Below are 17250 nucleotides of genomic sequence, written 5' to 3' on the forward strand. Positions count from 1 at the left end.
TTCAACATGCATCAAATCAACCACAAGTGACAAATATAAAAGTAGCAATAGCAACATTTCTACATGTTGTGAGACTAGCATGTTTGTAGCCATTTCATCTTCTGACTGTCAAGTTAAAAAAGGGAGGGAAAAAACAGAGAAATTTCTATTTTTACTCTGAACACACACATTCAGACAAAAAAACCTGTGAGAGGAGATGTCAAACAACATCATGGCAGATTCACTGCGAAAATCAAAGCTCACCTCAGAGGACTGAGGACACACACACACACACACACTGCAGTCATGTTGCCGTTTCCAAGAAAACTAAAATATCAGCAAGAGGGAGTCGTAAATAATGCATCAGTTCATAGCTGCCTTCATCCAGACTCTGGAACCTGCCATGCTCAGGTTACTGTCTAAAAAACAAACAAGTTGTTGATATTGAACCTGCTTATAGATATTGTGTGTTTTCAAGGCTGACACACCTCAAACATCTGTTGCCAAGAAATTATTAAAGCACATCACTAGACTACCCGGATGCCTGTTGCAGTGGCAAATGTACCTTTATTACCAGGAACGCAGTGTAGATTACTTCGACTCAATCCTCAAAATGCTTTGCTGTCTCACATATTCACCATAGAGCTCCACATGTCTTCTCAGCCTAAATAGAACAATAAAACTGTTAAAGAAGACGTGACCTTTGGACGTTTTGGATGAGGATTACTTTGGATCTCGGTTATTAGCCTGCTGAAAATCAGCTACTGTGATGAGAATCTGTCTAAAATATCAAGTCACAACAAAATGGCTGGTTCTGTTTTCGCCTTGTTAGTCTGTCCATGTGTATCTGTGAGTGTCGTCTTGACAAAAATTGGTCTGGGCGACAGCAGTTGGAGCTGAATCCTACGATGATTTGAGCACTTTGGTCGGCTTCTGTATGTCTGCCTGTGTCTGTTCAACCCAGTCCGCCACAAACTGTGAAATAGTCCTGATAAGTTCATCTGTTTATTTGTGCCAACATTTTTGGTGTGTGTTTTTTTTAATGCACAAGAAAATAACTCCACAGAGGAGAGTAGTGTCATAACATTTTGAATAAATTAAATGTTCGTTGGCCGCAAAAAAACTCCACGTTTGGAGGTCAGAGGAGTTGTAGGATGGTACACTTCCAACTCCAAAGTGGAAAAGCCAGGATCAAACCTAGTGCAGATAACCATTGTTTTCAGCTAAGTTTATTTTAATCTAATTTTTGCATTCAGTTGCCGTTTCCTTGCCCCTTTCACTTGCTGTTCTACACATTACAAACTACTTGGTTAAAGTAATAAAAACCAGATAACTATGTTTAGGAAGACATCAAAACAGACACTGTGAGAATGTATCACATCTGGCGTATCTTTTTCCTGGAATCATGGCTGCCGACTTTCATCACCTCCCATTAAACACACAAAATGCATTACATGAAATTCCTAAATTTGAAACTCAGGCTGAATAATACAAAAACTACAACAACTGGACTATGTGTGGACAGCTTTTTTCATTTCAACAACATCACATCTGTGTAAGATGATTTCACAAATTTTTACAGGTGAGTCATTGAGAACAAAACTTTAAAGCCAAATTTTAAAGATGGCCAAGAACTCACTGTCATATCTGCTGGTGTAATTCCATCGACATTCAGAAGTAAGCATCTTAATTCACCTTATAATACAAATGTACTCAATGTGGGTAGCCTGTTACTTCCTTTCTTTACAGCAGGTTCACAGCTTTGAATGTCACAAATTTAAAAAAAATTTGAATTAACCTATAAAAATGCATTTTTCTTATGACTGAACTTTTATCCATTTAATTAATGAAGCCCTAATTTGCAGTAAGAATGCACATGTATGCCTACACTGCACTAAATGTACAAAGACGGATCAAACAAAGTAAAGGACAGTAGAAAAAAAAAAAGGGTTTCAAAGTCAAATGTTGCCTCGAAACATGCTGACTTCTGCTATCACAATGATTTTAAGTTTCCACTCAAGCTGTTTACTGCTGTTCTGTCTCCCAGGAGAGAGATCTCTGAAACTCTTGCAGTGCTAATGCAGGGGGGATACATCTCTTGGTGCCACTCAACACTTTGAAAAACATCTCAACCCCAAGAGCCTTCACCTAAGTGGGTCAATGCACTAGTCTCTGTGTTATAGGTAAAAATCAAGCACAAGTAGAATCATTTCATGAGTTTATAACACCTTGGTTCCGTACTGTTGATTCCAGCTTCATTTTTCTCTGAATAGGATTTCTTTAACAATTGCAAAAACATTTGGTGTTTGGTTGTTTTTTTTTTAAGGTAAACACAAGAAACTTGTGCTAAAGAAAAAAATGGACCAGACGCAGTGAATAGTTCCCTATACTCCCTATATAGACCAGTGAGCAGTGCTGACCAACATGTCATTGGGGTCATCAGTGTTTCATCTAGTTGGGCCAACGACACCTCCAGGAGGCTAGACAATGACCACTGAGTCCCCCAGAGTCACCCCACTAATGCCAGCCATCACTGCTCCTTCACACCACAACAACCATCTTTTTCTTTTTTCTTTTTTTTCACAGCCACAAGCTACCCCAGCCTCTCACCAACTGCACACCAGTCACGGTGGGGTGGGGATGCAAACCCTGGTTCGGGTAGGGGGTAATGAAAGTATAGAGGGTGCCAGAGGTGGAGGCAGGACAAGACACACGAACAAACTCAGCAGACAAACTCACCTAAACAGTCCTACAATCACTAAAAATGCCAGCAAAAACAATGCCAGCCAACTCACCCAAAATGGCCACCTGGTTTCAAAAGGATCACATGGGCCACACCCTCCACTTAAATATCTTGAACTTCTTCTTTGCTTCTTTCAAAAGTCTGTTTACCCTAAGTGCTCCCCCAGCTGGGCCCCCAGCTGCTATTGCTTCTTCTAATCCAAATCCACTGACTGGACTTTTCTGCCTCATCTGACACTTCCTTCACTATTTTCCTCACACTCTGTCCACTAACACCCAGCTCCCTCAACAATGAGACAACAGACTTTGCAACAAATCCTCTACATCCTACTTCCATTGGACATATTCTAACCTTCCATCCTTGCTGCTCTGCTTCTGCCCCCAACTCCACATACCTAAGCTTTTTCCTTTCATATGCTTCTGCTACTAATTCCTCCCAAGGAACAGTCAGCTCTATGAAATAGACTCTCATTCTACTCCTAGACCACAAGACTATATCAGGCCTTAGATTTGCAGAGGCTATCTCCTGGGGAACAACAAGCTTATTTCCTAAATCTACCTGCATCTCCCAATCACAAGCATCCTCCAAGCTGCCGTGCCTCCTTATCGTCTTATTAACTTTCTCCCCCTCTTGAACAAAATGAAGTGCAACTCTCTTCACCTTAGACCCTCCTAAGTTTACCTGCCTTCGTTTATTTTCAATACCTGCTGCTAAGCTTCTTGATACTTTGTCATGTCGCCATGTTTACCGGCCTTGTGACAGACTAACCTTACAACCTTACAAAATATGCCTTAGAGTTGCAGTACCTGAACATAACGAACATTAAATTCATTTTGGTTTATAATGACCAGCTAACAAAGTCATGTTCTATAGAGTAAATAGGCCTATTAGCAATGTGAAAACAGAGCTTGAATATACAAGCAGTTTATCAATTTAAACTTAGTAAAGTTTTATTAGAGGCATCTACTGAGCAGAGATTTATCAATCGTATACATATTACATACAGATTGCTGTTAAATCCATGAAATTAATCAATTGCCAAAAGAATTGTTGCCGAGCAAAACAGAATCTGCTGGAAAAACTAGTGACGACAATAACTAAGAGTGCAAATATTAACCGGTTTGAACAGGATTTAACATCTCTGGATTGAATAAAATGTATTTAATAGAATAAGCTGCTGGTTTATTAAGACTTTGCTGCAGATCCCACAAAGTGAGATTTCTAAAATAATGTAAGAGAAAGTACATCAAAGGATATAAAATAACCACAAATCACTTTGCTCAATTTGATTTTTTTATTTTCAGACAGTACCCCTTTGGGATTTTAGAGTTGGGTGTTGGTTAGGAAGCATTTTTTTTATTGTTTAAACAGTTTTCTGCTTTCACACTCTGTAAAGCAATTTGTACTAAAGCTAATCCATACAAAAAGCATTATACAGAGAAGTATTGATTGATGTTGGTTGTTGGAGAATAAGTTTCTAGACACATCTTCAGTTTATGTTACTGTGACACAAGTAATCCTCAGAAAGATTGCACTCTTCCTTGTGTGGGGTGGTCAGCCTAAGTGGGTGGTGGGCATGGCATCAAAATTACAGCTTCCTTCATGATTTGCAAGTGTAACCCAGCTCTATTTCAAATTCTCCTCACATTCTCTTCAGATTTAACTTAAGAAATATGAACCAGAATTGCTTTTAGTTTTAAAACAGCAGAGAGAAGAACAACCCATGTTCATGACCTCGAGTCCTTGCCCTCCACCCTCTTTCCATACCACCAGCGTATACATGATTTTCCAAAGCGTTAGAAAATCCATCCTCATTGCTATTTCAATTTGATTAATGCTCCTCTCCTCTGTGGGTGTTTCCACTCTTTCTCCCTGTTGATATTCAGAACACGCAGCCTGACAACTGCAGCGATATGTCAGAAAAGGCCTTTTATGCTGTCCTCGTCTCTCTTTACTGTATGAATACTTTATCGATCTGTGAGCTAAATTTGGCTGGCGTATAGCTCGCAGAAAGCTGGCACTGCTGTCCTTTTCAGATGCATTGACAGGAAGATGGAGAATCTGAAACAGGGCTGGGTCCACACCTTTTCTTTCCTTACTGCTGTTGAGTGCATTTGTGAAAGCAACAAAAAGATACTTATACATCTGGAATCTAAGCTTTGGTTAAGCAATGTTTTAGTAGTCTGCTGATTTCTACACCATAAACTTACATAAATGAGGGATCAGTTTTATCTAAATGTGCTGGTAAGTATGACTGTATGGGATATTGGATGTGACGTAACATGAAAGTCGTGAAACAAAGGTCTTTGGCTGTATGTTCTGCACTGATTACTGCAGTGCAACAGTAAATCCTGTTGTTGCGGTAATAAAGAACAAAGAGAGAGAGATGTTTTTGATTCACTGAAAAATTATGTTTGAGAGACTCTAAAAGAGGGTTTGAATTTTGGTCTTTTCCTACTGAGCTTTTTTTTACTGTGAAAACACAGATTTCCAGATGCTGTGCTGCTGGAAGAACCATGGCAACAGGAAAGTTGTTAACATGTTGGAGCAGCTAACTGAGCCCTCTAAAGCCCAAATAATGCCTGGAAAAAGATCTCAAATCAAGATGAGTTGAAGTCTAGGATGCAGAGCAGGAACAAAATGGAGGAAAATATGAAAGAGGGTTAAACCATTTCTTCCCTTGATCATTATGAGAAGTGTGAGATCACTAGAGGATAAAATCGACAAGTTTGGGCCCCTGATGACAACACAGCAGGAATATCAGGGAGGTAATATTATTTTTTTCTCTGATACCTGGCTGCAGGAACAGCTTTAACACCTCTCTACTCAGATTTATGTCGCTATGGGCAGACAGAGACTGCTGGCAGAGATTTAACACTAAAAGGGAAGGATTACAATGCATGCAAACAACAGATGGTGTAATCCTGAACGTGTCGCTGGGAAGGAACGTCTCTGCACCCCAGATGTTGAACATTTGGCTGAGATCCATGTTGTTTTCTGAGAAAGTTCACCTGAATTACATGCATGTGCACTCATCAGCTAAGTTGTTGCCAAGCTACTAAAACACCCAAACCCATTCATGGTGATGTGGTTATAGCATATATTTATCAATAATAAATACTGCAGTGATATAATTTCCCTTCTGGGATTAATAAAGTATTATTGATTTGAGATGAATGTCACTTTTTTTTAAAAACATTTTTAGTATAGTAGCAGAATTCTTTTGGAAGTTTGATTTACATGTTGAGTCATTTATATATTTTTGGATTTGTTTGTGATTATGGGAGTTTCTGTCCTCCGTAAATATGAACCATTTAATGTTTTTTAGAAATCACCAACAATGCGAAGGCTTAGTTTTCTCTTCAATCATCTTTCAGTTCAAGTCAACAGTGATTAAGTCAACATTTACTGACTCTCTGCCAGTGTGGTCATCCTGCCCTGCCCTGCACGCCACAAAGACACCACATATACAACAGCCTTATAATTTTTTCATGATCGCTTGATAATGCCAATAATAATGCTAGTAGAACGAAACATGAGGGCTGCGCTACAGACTGGAAACCAGAGTGAATTATTATCAATTAATCCCCATTATCCCCTCATTACATAAATATCTGGTATGAGCAAGATCTTTACCTTATGTAATGTTTCCAGCTGTTGTTTCATTTCTGCCTTCTATTCAGCTATTGCATTGCCTGACTTGTAACACAGATATAGTCAAATTTATACATATTTATGTAATCATACATGAATGATACAGTATTTCTATTTTTCTGCATCATTTGTGTCCTTTCCATTTCCTCTCTTATTTCCCCTGGTATTTGCTGGAACCTGACTCACAATCTGAACCTTCCTGTAAATATTAAACTCTATGCGTCATCTTTCTCCTCTTTCATTGATCACAGAGCCAGCGACACTAACAGACTGGACAAAATCACGAAGAAAGCTGGCTCTGCACTCGTTCTCAGGTTGGAGTCTTTTGAGACCGTGGTGGAGAGGAGGACACTGAATAAGCTGTTGTCCATTATGGATAATAAACAGCACCCTCTCCATCACACCGAGGTCAGACAGCGGAGCACCTCTCACACAGGCTGCTTCAGCTCTGCTATCGAAGGGACAGATACAGGAAATCATTCCTGCCACGCGCCATCACACTGTACAATAAAAGCTGAAATCAGTGGTCATTATTTCTCTGTATGCACTTTAGATATATATTTTTACATGTTAAACATACTGCTCATTTGTACATCTGCTCAAAACTGCTATTGGTACATTTAAATACTGCACAACTGCACATTTTGTTGTATGTATGTTGTATATGTAATGCGACAGTTTTTACTTGAATCTTATTTTGTAATTATTATTCTAAAGGTTGAATTTTATACTTTTATTGATACTACTACTCAATAGTAGGTGCTGTCCTGTTTTTATTTATCTAGGTTAGTTTATTTTACGTTTATTTCATCGTCTCAGGTGTAAATGCTGCTACTGCCAAGAAATTTCCCAGTTTGGGATAAATAAAGTATTTTTATTCTATTCTATTCTATTATATTTTACTCTTAACAAGCATCCTCTTGTTACTTTTAACCCGACACGGAAACACATTATTTATTTTGTCCTCTGACCCCTTTTTTCTGCAGCCACCTCTCATTGAGTGGATAATTTGTCTGAGTAACGCAGGAACAATTTCACCCATTTTCACAGCAGCTCCGAACCTTGATCCCATCGTTTGTGGTTGATTACAGCATTTGCAGCCTACATTTTTTTAAACAATGTTAGACCACAGAGGATAAAAGTGTCCGATAAATGTGTGAAAATTGTAAGAGATCCTCAGAGTACGAAAAAGCAGATCAGATACCTTATGCACATTCAGGAGTGACAGTGATTTGTGTGTGGGTGGTTTTCTCTACTGGTGAACATTAACTTTATGGGGGATTTGTTTTCCTCTTTTTTGTGATGCTCTTTTCAGGCCCCACCCTGCAGTACTGCAGGGTTTTCTAAAGTGTTTCACTTGAGGGTGGAGCAGCAGCAGATAACAAGCCTTCACAGAAATTCTACAATTTCTGAACGAAACTAATACACTGACAGAAAAATCTCGCTTTCAAAGTGAAGGAGCCTCCGATGACTGATCATTTTTTATACACTTCCAAGACTTTTTAAACATGCAGACTTTGAAGAGTCAACTTGAGATTAGTTTGATGTTTCAGTCATAGTTTTGCTCTCTTTAATGTAAGAACAATCATCTTCTCACCTTGTACAGTGTGCCATTGTAAGCACAGCTTGTTAATGTATTCAGCAACTACATTTTGTTTATACTTCATGCTCTCCAACAATAGACTCTTTCTTTTATTATCAGTGTTAGTCATCCATGTGCAACATCAGCCTCCAACAGCTATCCACACACTCATGTCCATAAACACATGCTCTTTTTCCTGTTCTGTCATCACCGATATGTGATTATCTCATGATGACTCTCATCTCATTCCTCTTTTCTCTCCTCTCTTTCTCTCTCATTCTCCATATCCATCTGGGTCTCTTGCCCAGTGCAGTTTGAGCACTCTGCTGTGTGTTACGTAAGCTTTGAAGCAGCAGCAGCAGCAGCAGAGAGGGAGGGAGGGAGGACACCCATGAATGCATCGCACCACACCTTCCATAGACTGCAGTGCTCAGCAGAAAACATGCCAACTCTGAAAAAAACACACACACAAACACTAGTGGGCGAGCCATGGATGGAGTAAATGATGGAGGGAAAGAGAAGGGTGATTAGGGCACGCTCGGAAAGAGAAGAGGAACAACTACTTAATACACAGGCATGTGGATGGGGGGAGGAAGCAAGAAAGAGGAATAAAATAGACGAACGAGATCAGATGTGATTAGAACAACATGAAAAGCTAAAAAGAGAAAGGACAGACAAAGAGGAAGTGGACAGGATGAAAGGAGAGTCATTGATGAAGCAAGAAAGAGAATGCAATTAAATAAATTTTTTCTATCAGACTTATTTTGATTCAGTTTATCTCATCTAAGTTCATATTTACTTCTTTTTTAGAGTATTGAGTTTCTAAAGCTCATTTTTAACTCATTTTTCATCAATATGCAACAAGCCGGGTTCACAACTAGTTTTTGGGTCCCTAAGCTAATGCAGCACCCAGTCCTTACAAAACAGAACATGAAAAGAAAACAGGAAAACAGAGGGAAAGTATTTCTAAAGAGCATCTGAACAGGCTCGTGACATTTATTCACTTTTTTTGTGCCAAAGTTGGTGCATCACAACACCAACCAGCAGACACCTTATGAATATTTCCTGCAATATTTGATGCTGGAGAACCTACCTCGTGGCAAAAGCGTACTAAGCTTTTAAAATTTTTGAGACTTTAATTTACATCCAGATTATTTCTGGGAAAAAGTTCATTCAAAAGCCAAAAAACCTTCAGAATTGACTCAAAAGTTATTCCAAGAAAATGTTGTTGATGTTTTCTCTGTGTGTGTGTGTGTCATTTTGCAGAAGAGGTGGGACTCGTCACGCATGAGCGAGAAAAGGGACATTTTTGTGTGGTTTTTAATGGATAACTCTAACCACATACCTAACCAAACAGTAAATTAAAGCAGAAGACAGTGGAAAGAAAAATTACATTTCAAAGCCATTGCAGGGAGTAATGTGTCAGACTGGACACCGACTTGGATCTCCTACTCAATAGTCATGTGAGTCGCTCCACTACCAAACTCCTCATATCTCCAAATGCAGACTTTTTCATGTGTTCAGTGTGTTTAGCATCCCTTTCATGACAGTTTTATGAAATGCCCAGAAAATGTGTTCCTCTGTGCAGTCATCCTCTACAAGCATGAAAGGTTCCATGAATCAATAGATTATGGTTTGTGACAGTTTCTACAGCTTCTGTTAGACTGTGCTGGGACAGTATCTGTGTCATTATACACTGCTCTTTTTTGAAGAATGACACCCTTGCCTTGAACTTTTACCCTGACCATTTTCCGTGTCATTCAACATGGTAAAATGACACATGAAAAGGTTAAGTCAAGAAATGGCACATGGAAAGGGCCTGAGGTGGTGTGCTGTTTATGTGAAATGCCATGATAGGTCAAAAGCCCTCATTGTTGCATTTATTTGGAATCCACAAGCAAACATGATAGCCCACGATGTGCCATCTCCAGAAGGGAGAAATGACAAAAAAACAAGTGAGCCATGAGTAAAGGTCACTTTTTCTAACAAAAGCAAAGGTTTTTAGGTTCCTCTCATCATACAGGCTTTTAATCTCTGCAATCAGACATCCATGAACTACACTCAGAGTCTCTTTTCTCCACATTTTTATGTGTACTGTACTTGTATTTTATTTTCTGGGGCTCTTATTCAGCGTTTTGCACTTATGATTTAGAGTGGTATAATTTAGAGTGGTATTTATAAAGTCACCACAGCCTTTGATAATAAATCCTTGAACCAAACGTTGCAGGTAATTAGGAAACTGAATTTTTAACACTGTTTTGAAAATGTGCATGTATATGTAAAGTGTATTTCTGTATAAATATGTTATATGTGGGTATAAAGGAAGATATATGTTGGGAATAGCAAGAGGAAGAAATCAGAATGAAGAGGAAAATGAATGCATGAGGTGAGAGGAAAGATGAAAAGGATGACTGAGTGATGAAATGTGGCTTTAGATATATGCTAAGAGAAAAGGAGAGCGACATAGAGAATGACCAGGAGGAAGGAGAGAGGGAGGGAGTGGTGAAGGACGAAATGGAGAGGGAGATGAAATGAGGCAAAGCGAGGGAGAGATGAAAAGAGGAGGAAAGAGCCAGAGATAAATAATTAAATGATGGAGTTTGGCTGGGGAAGAGTGGGAGGGAAGGAAGGGATGAGGAAGAGGAAGAGGACAGTGAACAGAAAGCTGATTATGGCACATATGGCACACATGCAGGAAGTGGAGCAGTCTCACACATATGTAACGCCAGTGATGTGTGCACACATGTAGCCTCAGCTCACAATTATCACAACTACTACAGATGTAAACACACTCAAATCCACCTACACACCACACAGACTGCCAGAGACATCAATCACACTCTCACACATTTGATTATCAAGGCCAACAACGAGATCAAGTGCAGACATGAAAAAATGATATTCCTGCTGCCAAAACCCTCAAACATACTGTACAGCTATTTTCCAAGAAATTGAAGAATGTGCAGATGTTATCTCAATTATTCAACTTAATGTTTGTTGATTTATGTTTCACATTGCATTTTGTTTTCTCAATGACGTTTATTCCATACGATGTAAAAATGGATTGCAGACAGTATACATATTGTATATAATGTATCTGCCATCTTAAAACACACACACAAAAAAAACACTTAATAATAACACCATGGACTAATTTCTAACCAGGTTAAACTGAAATATGATAAAATTCGACCTGTTCTCATGACAAAACGTGAAATAGCTACGTTGGTCCACAATGCAAGACGTAGCAGTTTTACAATGAAGGCTCAAAAAATGTACAATTTCTACATTTTTCTTTCTCTGTTCTCTATACAGATGCGGCTAAAGTTTCTATTTGTCAGCATGCCACCGTTCAACACATCCATCCATGTTCCTCTGTGATGATGTCCCCTGTCAGCATCTTATTAGTCCTCATTTGACCACAAACACTTGTTAGAAAGAAGGAGCAGGCTGCGGAAAGAGCTACTTCACAGACTCGACTGGCCCGTTTTCAACAATCTTTGAACTTTTCTTCCTCCCTCCCACTCATGGTCCCTTTTCTACCACAAATGATTAGGACTTGTAGATAAAAGAACATGGATGGGGCTGTGACTGAAATGCATACAATTGTCTGCACACTTACAGATTACACATTCATGGGTCACCATTCTCGTACAATTCACAACTTACTGATGCTTGTTCATGAGCATGCTCCATTAGTTTTTTTCCACGGAAAGTGCCACAATGGCAACATGAAAAATGCCGTTCCACAACACAAAGTACTGTGATGTTTATTTTTAACCATGCTGTTTTCTTAACACTTAACAAAGTAATGTATAACAAATACAGTAGTAGAAGCTGGACTCTAATACAAAAAAATCTGTTACTTGAGAGGTGACTTGAAAGCTGGCTGTCTATTCCCTCTTCTGCTAAAACCTCCGTAAACGATTCCATATTATTGTTTGCAAACCTGCAGTGTAGAATCACATGTTCCTTTTGCAATTTACTATTGTGCAGCTGGTGCGTCACTTTATGCTGCAAAAGGATAACTGGCAGTATGCAGCAGTAGAGCAGTTCCCTGTGGATCGGAGAGTAACGTTAAAAGGGCACTCCTTGCATTAAAAACTGACTTGAGGGGCTGTTGACCAAGTGGCAGCATGTGAGAAATTGGGAATGACATTGTGTCATGTGAACACTGCCCCACAGAAAGGAACTGGGCCAGGGATACATTGCCATCTCACAATAAGCAACTATGGATTGTAACTCTTCTACATTTCTGACGTGTGGACAAACGTACCTATTACACCATTTTCCAGTAAGACTGGGATGAAATATATACGCTGTCTTGTTGAGATATATTGTTTCAGAAGTGGGTGCATTAAAATGGCGTAATTTAATAACTAAATGACCTCGAACAGTGACGATAAATGTTGAAACATGATAGAAATATGAGATTTATGTTTAATGTGTTACGTTTAAGAAGGATGTTCCTTGCTGGGTACAGAATGCATTTGTAAAGACTTCAAAGGAAAGAAATATGTCATTTACAGGAGCAATACTTAAATGTATTGTTTAAGCGAATGACATAAAGAAGGCTTCTTCCTAAAGTGTTAGAGTATCCTCCCCAAGCATCTCGACGGTTGCCTTAAAGATGTTTATTGATACAGATTTGAGACCCTAAAAAATGTATCTGTAGTATATATTTTCTGTAAGTGAGCCTTTTTTCTCTAAGAGACTCTAAGACACAGAAAGGCATACTCACAAATCTTCCTGCCCCATCCCTAAACACACTCACCATATACCAAGGACTGGACCACAACTGACTGCAGGATCCCATCACATATACACACACACACACAAAATGTTACTGCAGTCAAGACTCAGATGAGCAGACACATACACGCTTGACAGCCATTTTACAAAATATGTAAGGAAATCCATACAACAAAATCACACACACACACACACACTCACACACACACACACACACACATCTTCCTGCTACGTCACCATCATCTAACACACACATGCATGATTTACCAATTGAATCCGCTCACACGCGATGTGCATTTCTGCTGCCACAACACACATAAACAAACCATTTTTCCAAGATTGGACAAGGACACACATTAAGACCTAAAACTGCATCACACACACACACATTTCTTTGCATTCCACATCAAAGAGGCCAATCTAACACACACACAAACACACTGCAACGTGGACTTCATATATAAACATTCATATCTATAAAGCAAAAACATACACAGAGACCATTTCCTTTCTCCTTTCACACCTACGCGCACACATTTTTGTCAGCCATTACACCCAACTACCTTCATCCACACACACACACACACACACACACACACACATATAAAGTAATTCCTAAAACTTACACATGTAAGCATTGTGCATGTAGAAAGAGACACGTGTGCATGCACTCATGTCTCTTTTCACACTCACAAATTTGTCTGACAGCCATTTTCTTAACATGCATGAAGCAAACACAGTAACACCTAGAGCATCCCTCAGCTCTACACACAACCTGCATCCCTCCGCATTCTGTCTGCATTAACCATCCACTGAGCAGCAAAGACAACAAACATGGAAAAATAAACACAATGATGGACAAACACAAAGCCCCCTGGAGCAGAAGAAAAGAGGAAGAGAGGATTTCCTGCCTTTACCTGCCGCCTGTGTGTGTGTGTGTTCTGCCTTTCACGGCGACCGAGAAAATACTGGAGAGGCAGAGCTATGAGAGAGGGAGAGGAAAACAGGAGGAGAGGAGGAGGGGGTGAGATGTGTGACAGAGGGGGGAGGGGAGATGACTCAGAGGGGGGATGGAGAGAGGAAGAGGGTTAATTAAAAAGGAGAAGATGGACCGAGGGTTCGGATGAAGGGATAAGGACAGGGTGCAGAGGCTTGATGCCCAACTGTGGAGGTAAGAATAGATGAAGTGAGGACCGGTTCTTTCTCTCTGAGTCTCCCTGCCTTTTTCTGATGCTGCAGTGGGGTTCAGCCGAAGTATATTCAGTTACATAATCCATCCTTCCCCACCACACTCAGACATGATTATGCTTTATGTTTTTTTGTGTTGTTGGGGACATAAATCTGTCTATTAAGATTTTGTGGGCAAAATTCAAGTTCATATCACGAATTTGAGGATAAATTGATGAAAGGTTTGGTTATGGTTATGATGGGGTTGGGGTTGGGCATATAATTGTTGAGGTGAGCGTGTACATGGACTACAAAGGCATAGAAAACAATTCATTTGCATTTAAACTTCTCCAAAAGTTAAAAATGTGCAGTGCATTCGATGGAAGGAAGTGCAAACTGATCTGACCTGCTACAGGGTGAAATGCAGGGTACATCTTGAACATGTCACCAATCCATTGCAGGGCCTTCTTACTTTTCATTTATTCAATTATTCATTTATTATTTCATTCCACGAGGATGATCCACCCATAAACATCAAATGTATCATACAAGCTGGGAAAAGCCTTTCTCTTTCTTTCTTTTTTTTTTTTTGCTTTAATGCAGTATATTAGAGCCTTACAGTATAGTTTATAAGGCGTTTTTTACCAATTCTAGATGAATAAGGCTATAGATTTTTAAGTAAAAAGCAGCAGATTAGTTTGAGCTGTTTTTTACAGCAAGAACATGCTTACATTAGAGACTGAAGATGCATTTGTGTGTTGTGGATATTTGATAAACAAAAAAAGCAGAAAACATTCAGAATTAATCAGTTGATTTTGATCTGTGTAGATAAGATGGTCAGGATGATTAATCTAAGTTAAACTTTCATGATTGAATCCTTAACTCTTCATTTCAAGGTTACACACATACAGAGTAAAACTCAAATTTAAGTGAAAGTTCTTTTTGTTTTGTCCCAGTACTGTTTTCACGAGACATAAATTATCCAAAACATAGAGAGGTCTCGGCATCTTTGGTCTTGCAGATGTGTGTGAGCAAAGTGATGCTCGTTGTGATTTGATCATCATTCATCCTAAAACAAGATTATACTGATCCTCGCAGTGTACGGTAAATGAGAGAACAGGATCATGCCAAAAATTTCTGACTGAGTCACTAAAATACTGGGGCAAAAACAGCATATGAATTTTTATTTAAAAACAACAACAAAAACATTTTAAATAAACATCCTCTCCACAGCATCCTGGCAGGACAGAGGAGCAGCTGCAGTGAGAGGCTCATCTCTCTGCGCTGCAGGACTGAGATGTTCAGGAGGTCTTTGTTCCCACAGCCATAAGGCTTTTTAACAGCTGAGTTCTTCTCAAATTTATTTATTTATTAGTAGCAGCAGTAGTAGTATTTTTATTAGTGTTGTTATTAATTGTTGTTGTTGTTAATATACAATCATTGTAAATATTTATAATTTTTTTGTGCTACTTGACTAATTTGAATTTCCCCCATTGGGGGATGAATAAAGTATTTTTCTATTCTGTTCTATATGATACAAGAAGACTCCCCTGATTTTAACTCAGCTTCTATCAGAATTCCATTGTTTTGTTTTTTACATACATATTTCATCAGTGTTAGTTCTGTCCCTTCAGCCCATCAAAAAGCTACCGATACCAGGGAAGTTTGAACATAGCATGACATGAAAGTGCAGTTGCTATGGTAACCAGCAGTTCACTGATTTATAACTGTGGTGGTACTGGTGTTATTGGGAATTTACATGACTATAATGGAATACTGCATCTCTTAGTTAGCAAAAGTAAAATGTGAAAAGCTATAAGGATGTATTGATGTAAAAAAAAAAAGTGTTTAAAAACAGCACACAGATGGTGGCCTGAAGCACATGTCAGCTGCAGTACAGCTGTTCTTGTTGACTTGAAAATTCCTGTGTTTTTCGTGAGTTTGAATGCTTCTACAGAGCAGCCACTAATTTCAGTGTAGCTTCTTTGTTCACTACAGACTTGTGTGGAGCTGCATCCTTGCTGCTCTAAAAACAGACTGGTGAAGTTTAAATGCAGACTGGAGGGTGACACTAATACACATTGACAGGGAAAGAGGATGAAGGCACTGTGTTATTGGTGTATACATGTGTATGATAGCCTCTGTGCTTGCGTGGGTTAGCATTATCTCGCTAGTTTATGCATTTCTGTGCTTATGTGTTTGTGCTTGTGTGCACAGGCAGGTGCACAAATCCACCTGTGTACAACATCTCTGGATGTGTGAGCATGCATGCGTGTCACTGTTTGACTGTGTGCGATAATCTATAATTAAATTCCTGAGTTTAATGGGATTATCTTTGGGAGACAAGCAGCACAACGTCCTTGACATCCATGTCGATGCTTAGGCACAGCTGAGCCACTGATACAGACACACAGACATATGAAGGGAGAGGAATAAGGAAAAGAGAACAAGATAGAAAACAGGTGGAAGCAACAAGAGGAAAAGAAGTAAAAAAAAGGCCAGCAAGGAGATCAAAGTACATCGAAATGCTTGTGAAGATAGAAACAGAGGCCATCTGAAGGCAGGCTTTGCATTGTAATTATCTCATTTTCTGCTGTGTTACTCTGAAGGTCGACCGGTCTTCCCCTCAGCATGCTCCCCCTCCACCTACAGCACAAACTGGCCAACCAAAACAAACAAAAACAAACACATTCAACGCTATCAAATACATTACAAAAATAATTTGTTATTTCGACTACTTTGCCATTCTTGTTTTGGACTTCATTCTCATCCCACATACCCAATTATCACATGAGACGATCACAGAATGACCAGATCATCACTTAAGATCGTTTTTCTTTTTCATTTTTGGGATATAGAATATAAATATGTGTCAAAGTCTTTATTCCAAACCTGCGAAGATCTGATCCAAAATCATGGCCCTGGTAGATGAATAGATGATGGTACAACTAGAAGCAACATCATGGCTGAAAACACAGCTTCCACCATCATATCCCATCAGCAAAATACCAGTTTGAAAAAAGCAAAAGTGCTGTGAACTGAAAGTGATATGCAGAAACAGTAATGACACTTTTTTTTCTGTGTAGTTCCATGTTACAGTGTATAATGTTCGTGTTGATGATTTGGACATGAGAATATTTCCACTGTCTACGAGAGAATTGTGATGAGCATATGGAGCTGCTGCACACAGAAACAAAAACTTTGGAGATGTCTGAAGTAGACGAGAATAGAAAGAGCTCCATGAGGTCGTGGTAAGATAATATCACGACACTCTGGACACGTCAAAACATCTAAAATGGCACTGCGAGTAATGCAGCACTCAACACACACAACAGTTTGCAGTTCATCTCCCCCTGGTGGCCACTGAGGAATT

General features: G+C 39.2%; 1 protein-coding gene across 1 annotated transcript in view; it reads right to left on the minus strand.

Moving 5' to 3' along the window:
• LOC142367821 (gamma-enolase-like) overlaps positions 1 to 13726 on the minus strand; it is a 29340-nt gene extending 15614 nt beyond the window's left edge. The window contains exon 1 of the mRNA XM_075449842.1: positions 13628 to 13726. The gene's annotated coding sequence lies outside the window, so the exon portion shown is untranslated. The remainder of the gene's footprint in view (positions 1 to 13627) is intronic.
• Positions 13727 to 17250: the final 3524 nt, after the last annotated feature.

The sequence above is a fragment of the Odontesthes bonariensis genome, chromosome 18 (genome assembly GCF_027942865.1).
Source record: "Odontesthes bonariensis isolate fOdoBon6 chromosome 18, fOdoBon6.hap1, whole genome shotgun sequence".
Lineage (NCBI taxonomy): Eukaryota > Metazoa > Chordata > Actinopteri > Atheriniformes > Atherinopsidae > Odontesthes > Odontesthes bonariensis.